At 51.7% G+C, this 7,500-nt stretch overlaps 1 protein-coding gene across 1 annotated transcript in view; it reads right to left on the reverse strand.

Annotated features, from left to right (window-relative positions):
- Positions 1–7,500, reverse strand: part of LOC308150176 (voltage-dependent P/Q-type calcium channel subunit alpha-1A-like) — a gene marked incomplete at both ends in the record, with an annotated part of 259,861 nt that overhangs the window by 113,534 nt on the left and 138,827 nt on the right.

Here is a 7,500-nt window from a genome sequence, read left to right on the forward strand (position 1 = left end):
TTGTCAGAAAACCGCTAATTACTATTGGGCAGGTGCCCATATCCTGCTCCTAAACTGTACGTCTGTTGCCAATGATGTTTGTAAAATAAAATAAAACCTGCACATTGTATGTAGCTACTAGAGTGTGTGTTTTAACTTCACACATTTTGTAACTTTCACGCACTGATTGATACCGCCTAAAATGCTATTTATCCAGCCCAACCGCCCAAATGCTTTTTTTGCGGCCCAGTGTGATCAAAAGTAGCCCATTCGGCGGTAACCCGCCCCATCTGGCAACCCTGCCAGGTGTGTTAGGGCTCTGGGGCAGCCAGTCAGGATCAGGGTTGGTGACCATGGTGACCATGGTGACAAGAGTTCTAGAACTTGAAGTTCAGATGTTATCTTTAAAAAGCTCAGTTTCATAGAAGGAGTGACAAACACACATTTTTGGACATTTACGATTTTGAAGGAAATAACGCCTACCAGGAAGGTCTTGAAGAGACACGACATTCACACACTATCTAACACACTATCTTCTACTACAATAACACACTGGATTATACATACAAATGACAAGACATAGAATACACTATCCTAAATACACACTGGCAGGCACGCACACACACACACACACATGGACACACACACACATACACACACACACACACACACACACACACACACACACACACACACACACACACACACACACAGGCAGGCAGGCAGGCACACACACATACACACACACACACACACACACACACACACACACACACACACACACACTGTTTGGCTAATCCATGGGAGGGTATTTGATTGGGAGTTTATTTTTTGTTTGATTCATTTGATTGGGTAAAAGTATGCATGCAGAGAGTGATTGGCTTAGATAGAAATGGGGGCGGGCTTAATGGAGGTAATCTGGGTGGCAGGGAATCGGAATGACAGTGTGAAGAGAGATGGGAGTTGGTAAGGAGTTCTGTATGATTGTGTAGCTTGTTAAATCTTTTTCTGTTAGTTTGTTCACTGTTTATTTACATGTACTGATATCAATGTGTTGTGTTTAGTTTTACAATCTGTTTAATAGATGAAGAAGGAAATCAAACCGAATTGTGTCAGTCTCATCATTTCACCCGTACTGCCGGAGCAAGCAGAGGATTCGCCATCAGCTAACTAGAGGGAGAGCTGAACAATTGTAAAACACCCGCTGACGACCGCAGGAGGACGGACCGTCAGTTAGCTAAGGAACACAAGCCCGGTTGGACGCAACAGAAGCTCCGGGAGGACCCATTCACCGGAGATAAGAGCAAGCTAAAGCCTGGTCAGGTTAGTGACGGAGCCGCGGCGCCCGCAACTGTAGCTAACTAGCCACTTGCTAGCCAGCGTAGCATTAGCAAACTAAGCTAGCGTTAGCCCTGTTGTTGCAATAGCGCAGCAGGCACGCGGTAGAGCTTATAGCACTCAAAGCTACAGCTAACTAGGCCGGCAACGGAGCCGTGGCACCCGCGACCGTAGCTAACTAGCCACTTGCTAGCCAGCGTAGCATTAGCAAACTAAGCTAGCGTTAGCCCTGTTGTCGCAATAGCGCACAGGCACGCGGTAGAGCTTATAGCACTCAAAGCTACAGCTAGCTAGGCAGGCAAGGAGTGAAACAATCCACGGCTAGCTTCAACTGTTTAACCCAACTGCAAGAATCCACAGCCAGCTAGGCTAACCTACAAGACCCACCAAGAAAGGAATTGCGAGCTAATAGCAGCTACCCAGAGAGCTACCCACACCCAGCACTCTTCCCTGTGACTCTATTGACTGTTTGCATTAAAATAGGTTTGTGTGTACCTGGGTATTAAGTCGTCGGGGGGAGGAAAATCCTCTCCCACTTTATTATTTTATTTTTAGCAGTATCCCTGGGATGACCCCACGGTGAACCTGGTTCCGCTGCCGAAGACTAGTTAAGGAAGTGCAGGGACCAGCGCAAATCAGCTCAGGGAGTCAGAGAGGGCTGAAGATATAAGATAGAAAGACGAAACAGGTACACACAGGTTATTTCTGAGTCACAGGCAGAATGGAGGCACTAAAGACCGAAAGGGAAAAGTTGGCAGTCACTTTTGAGAGAGGATATCGCCACATCATCAGGTCAGTGGCATTGATGGGCGAAGATGACATGAAACGCGAGTGGATAGCGCTCCTGTCAAATGCGAAAGACCTAAACTCTGCAGACGACAATTATGAGGAAGGTTTGAAGGCCAAAGCAAGTCAGGAACCTGAGACAGGTAACAGTCAGCTTCTTCAAGACATCACCAATGCCGCTGAGGAGAGAGCTCAGAAGATTGAACAGGTCGGTCACGTCTTAAAGGCCAACATGTGGACAAGGTTCGCGGGAGTCGAACTTTCATCCACAATTAGACGAGCAGAAAGGAGTCACGAAGGCGCGAAGAGGATCAGTCTAGGGGAGGCAACCCACGACGTTTGTAAAGAACGAAGCACACTCACAGATAACCTCATCATCAAAGCGCGAAGTCTGCTATCAAGCTGGGGGGAGTGGATCCCTGTAGTTGAGGCGTGCAACACGAGAAAGTCACTAGAGGAGCTGGAGGACAAAAGGGATGAACTTTGGGAAACGTTTGTGACTGAATTTGGAAGAGTTGAGAAGGAGAATACTGACAAAATGGCCGACAAGGCCGCCGCAGCAAAGCAAATGGCCACCGACGCTCTCGCCGAAGATGAGAGGAAAAGGGCCGACGCTCTCGCCGAAGATGAGAGGAAAAGGGCCGACGTTCTCGCCGAAGAAGAGGCCAAAGATCGAGCGACGAATAGAGAAAGGGCCGACGCTCTCGCCGAAGATGAGAGGAAAAGGGCCGACGTTCTCGCCGAAGATGAGAGGAAAAGGGCCGACGTTCTCGCCGAAGAAGAGGCCAAAGATCGAGCGACGAATAGAGAAAGGGCCGACGTTCTCGCCGAAGAAGAGGCCAAAGATCGAGCGGCAAATAGAGAAAATAAAGAAGCCATTGCCAAGCTGGAAAGGAAAGCCGCTGAGGCAAGACTGAAGTCAGCTGATAGCGTGGCCGAGTTTGAGAAGGAGACAGCGAAGGTGAAATTGGGGGCCGAAGAAGAGATCGCTGAGGCAAGGCAGAAGGCGGCCGTGATTGAGTTGAAGGCAGCAGAAATAGCCGCTCAAGAGCGCGCCAAACTACTGGAGGCTCAGCGGGAAGCATGGGAACAAGCCCGGGAGGCAGGGCTGGAGAGCGCCACATATGGAGGCAACCGCACTAGAGCCAAGATCAAACTCCCTCCAACAAGGCTGCCCGTGTTCAGCGGATGTATGAGAGATTTTCATCGCTGGCGGAAAGATTGGGAGAGCCTGCAGCAGCAGGGAGACCCATCGGGGTCGCCAGAGGTGAAGAAACTCCACCTCCTCGAGAGCATAGACCGAAAGGTTTTCGAGGAGCTCAAACTCTCGAGCTACCGCTCAGCGGAAGACGTATTCACAGCTTTGGAGAATCGGTTTGGAGACAAGGCAACCATCGCGCTGCAAATTATTGAGGAATTGGAAAGAATACCAGCGGTAAAAGGAAACCAGCCGAGGAAAGCGATCGACCTTATTCAGGCAGTGGAAAGAGCCCTCATGGACCTGACAGACTTAGGAGAAGTGGAGGCTATGAAGAACCCACTTGTACTTAGGGCCATCGAGAGCAAACTGCCAGATCGTGTGCAGGAAGGCTGGTTTGCTTTTGTAACCAAACCCAAAAACCAAGTCGCCCCAGACAAGCGGTTCGATGCTCTTCTTCTGTTTCTGAAAAGGCAGGAAAAAATCCTCGAGGGGATGGATCGAATCCGAGGCTCCACGGAGACCTCTGGGGGAACACCGGAGAGGCCAGTCAGATGGGAGAAGAGGGCATTCACGAGGGCCATGGAGAGAGACTCACCGGTAGATGAAGAAGAGGAGGAACATCGAGGTGAAACCAGAGTCACGGGCAGGAACTCGGAAAGAAGAGAAGAGTGTGACATCTGTGGAAGCGATCAGCACGGTGGCAAAATATTCTTCTGCCAAAAGTTCAAGAGTGTCAGTCTGGCAGAGAAACGAGCCATAGTAAGGCAAAGCAAAGCCTGTCAGAAATGTTTGGGCATGCACGGCGCCGACGGGGAGTGTAGTAACCGGTACCTGTGCAGAGTGTGCAAGCGGGATGAAGGAAGGGCAAGTCATCACTACCTTCTGTGTCCCGAATGGAGTGAGGGGAAGAGGACAGGGCCAGGGTTCGCTGACAAGCAACGAGAATTCCTGGATTCTTTGGGACTCAACCCTGAACAGGAGAGGAGGGCGAAGGCATTCACCAGTAAGGCTTCGATGACGCTGAGCGCGGGCGCAGAAGGCGGAAGTCTCTTCGCAGAGGATGGGCCAGAGGAACATCCAGTACTAATGATGATATTGACAGTCAAAACAGAAGATGGATATGACCTGGGAACTCTCATAGACCTCGCCTCCGACACAAATTATATCACCAACCGGGCCGCCGATCGGCTCCGACTGGAGCGGAAGCAAGTAACACTGACTGTGCATGGAGTCGGTGGAATGAAGGTCAAGGTCAAGACTAATAAGTACCTGCTAAAGGTCAGGGCGTGGAGCAACAACAGATGGAGTCCCCACGAGATGGTATGTTACGGGCTCGACACAATCGCTCGTGCAGACAAGGTCATCAGTCCAGAGCGACTCTGTAAGTTTTTCCCTGGGGTCGAGAAGGAAGAGCTGGTCCGACCTAAGGAAATCGAGCTCTTGATCAGCCACCGAGAGGGACGACTCGCTCCACGGTGGAGAAGAGGGACGGGAGACTTAGTGCTGTGGGACGGGCCTCTGGGGAAGACCGTGGGAGGAACGCACCCAGACCTGTTTGAAAGTTGGGAAAGATCCGCACACAACTCCCAGACGCACTTTGCGCGTTCTCTGAGAACGGAGGCAGTAAGATTTGAGGAGATCCCCTGCAAGACGCCCAGCGCAAAAGAAGAGGATGGAGACCAGAAGCCGCAAGGTCATGAAAAGACCGGGAGAACAGCTGCAAGCAGCAAAGAGGTCCTCGAGTGGTGGAGCTGGGATAGCATCAGCGCCGCGTGCGAGCTAAAGTGTGGAGGGTGTCGCTGCGGAAATTGTCAGCCGGGCGGGAAAGAGATGACTCTCGCAGGGGAAAAGAAGATCAAAACCTACGCAATTACCCGCGTCAACATCGGGGACAAGCCAGCCGGATGCATCGCCCAGCTGGCCATGAGGAAGACGGCAAGGCTGCCAGAGGTCGCCCACCTAAAAGAAGAGCGGAGAGCACTTGAGGAGGACACCTATGTAGACGACATTCTAGCGTCTCATGGCGACAGGAGAGAGCTGAGGAGCATCACGGAGGGAATCGAGAGGACGCTCAACGCTGGAGGTTTCGCTCCGGAACCACGGATCCAGTCGGGTCAAAGTGGGAGGAGCAAAGAGGGCAAGCCTGCAGAAACGAGGGCCAATGTGGAGCCAGAGTCAGAGGTGTTGGTGCTGCCTGATCAGCTGAGCGAGGAAACATCCAGGGGAGTGGCTGTAAGGCTGGTCGAGTCAAAGGCCAAATTGACGCCGATAACTCAGAAAGGGGATGTCGTTAAATCCGAACTGTGTGGGGCCGTAATCGCATCCAGGCTTAAGGGCTTCTGGGAGAAGCAAGGTCGACTGGGCGTGGAGAGATGGTTTCATTTCCTGGACAGCCAGACCGTCATGGGGGCCATTCAAAAGGACCAAACATTCTACGCGAGCAGGATCGGAGAGATCCAAAGGGCTGGACCTACTGACGACTGGTGGTGGATCCCCGGAGATCTAAATGTCTCAGACCTCGTCACACGAGGCTGCCCGCCGGAAAGCATGGGAGAAGGCTCGACCTGGCAGAATGGTCCGGAGTTCCTGGCGTGGGCAGTGGAGAAGTGGCCCATGAAATCCGCGGCGGAGGTGGCTGCAAGTGCTCGAGACAGCGTGAGCATGCTGCAACGGAAAGCGTTCACTGCAGCTGTAACACGCGCTCAGGCGAGGAAGGGGCTGGACCCGAAATGCGGCATTGAGGAGGAAGCAAATGCAAAGGGGACATCCACACCGGTTGGGAGTTCCAGGGACCCCGAGCATGAGAGGGAGAGGCTCTGGGGCGCTGCTCTCATGGACCTGATTGAGCCAGAACGCTTCAGTGAGATAGGCAGGCTCATTCGGGTAGTTGGGTGGGTCCGGCGAGCTGTTAGGCAGTGGTTGGTTTGCGGGAGGGCTCCAGAAGACGCAAAGTGGGAGGCTACACGCCCGAGGGAGACAAGAAGCGGAGTTAGCCTCGGCGTCCAGGAGCTGAACGCAGCTTTCCGCGACCTGTGTCTGGCTGCACAGGATGGAACAGAGTTTCCTAAAACGACTTGGGACGGACTGGTAGTTGAGAGGGTCGAAGGGCCGGGGCTGCTGGTGTGTTCCGGAGGAATCCAGGAGGCGAAGGAGGTGGGAATCCCACTTGTCCCCTACACTGCATGGATCAGCACTCTGTTGGCAGGGGAGGCCCATGGGGCGAGCCACGAGGGGTTGGCTGGCACCCTATTGAAGATGCGCAAGAAGGCGTGGGTGATTCAGGACGAGGAAGGAGCGAGGGCCACGATCTCTTCCCAACGCTCGACCGAGACGTTGGGCGGGTGGTCGTGCTGCTTCCCGTGGAGGAGCAGTAGAAAATAACTGTATTAAAGAGAGGGAAAGTTGTGGTCCATTTAGGCACAAAGGACCAATGGACCAAGTGGGAGGTGTTTGGCTAATCCATGGGAGGGTATTTGATTGGGAGTTTATTTTTTGTTTGATTCATTTGATTGGGTAAAAGTATGCATGCAGAGAGTGATTGGCTTAGATAGAAATGGGGGCGGGCTTAATGGAGGTAATCTGGGTGGCAGGGAATCGGAATGACAGTGTGAAGAGAGATGGGAGTTGGTAAGGAGTTCTGTATGATTGTGTAGCTTGTTAAATCTTTTTCTGTTAGTTTGTTCACTGTTTATTTACATGTACTGATATCAATGTGTTGTGTTTAGTTTTACAATCTGTTTAATAGATGAAGAAGGAAATCAAACCGAATTGTGTCAGTCTCATCATTTCACCCGTACTGCCGGAGCAAGCAGAGGATTCGCCATCAGCTAACTAGAGGGAGAGCTGAACACACACACACACACACACACACACTTGACTAGCAGATTTCAGCTTAGTGGATATAAACTCTTAGAAAGTTCCAAAAAGGGGTTTGTTTTCTGCCGTTGACGGTTCCTGGTAGCACCTTTTTCTAGAAGGCTGTACTCCATTGGCTGATCAAGCTAAACAACTGACCAACCGCTGGGCTGATGGGTTAATTAATTAATTTTATCCAAAGCGACTTACAATTACGAATTACAGGGACATTCCCCCTGGAGTAACTGAGGGCTAAGTGCCTTACCCAAGGGCACACTAGTAGTGGTGTGGCTTCAGGCGGGATTTGAACTCACAACCTTCCGATCACAAGTCCAACTCAC

Source organism: Nansenia antarctica, assembly GCF_963989245.1.
Source record: "Nansenia antarctica genome assembly, chromosome: 2".
Taxonomy (NCBI): domain Eukaryota; kingdom Metazoa; phylum Chordata; class Actinopteri; order Argentiniformes; family Microstomatidae; genus Nansenia; species Nansenia antarctica.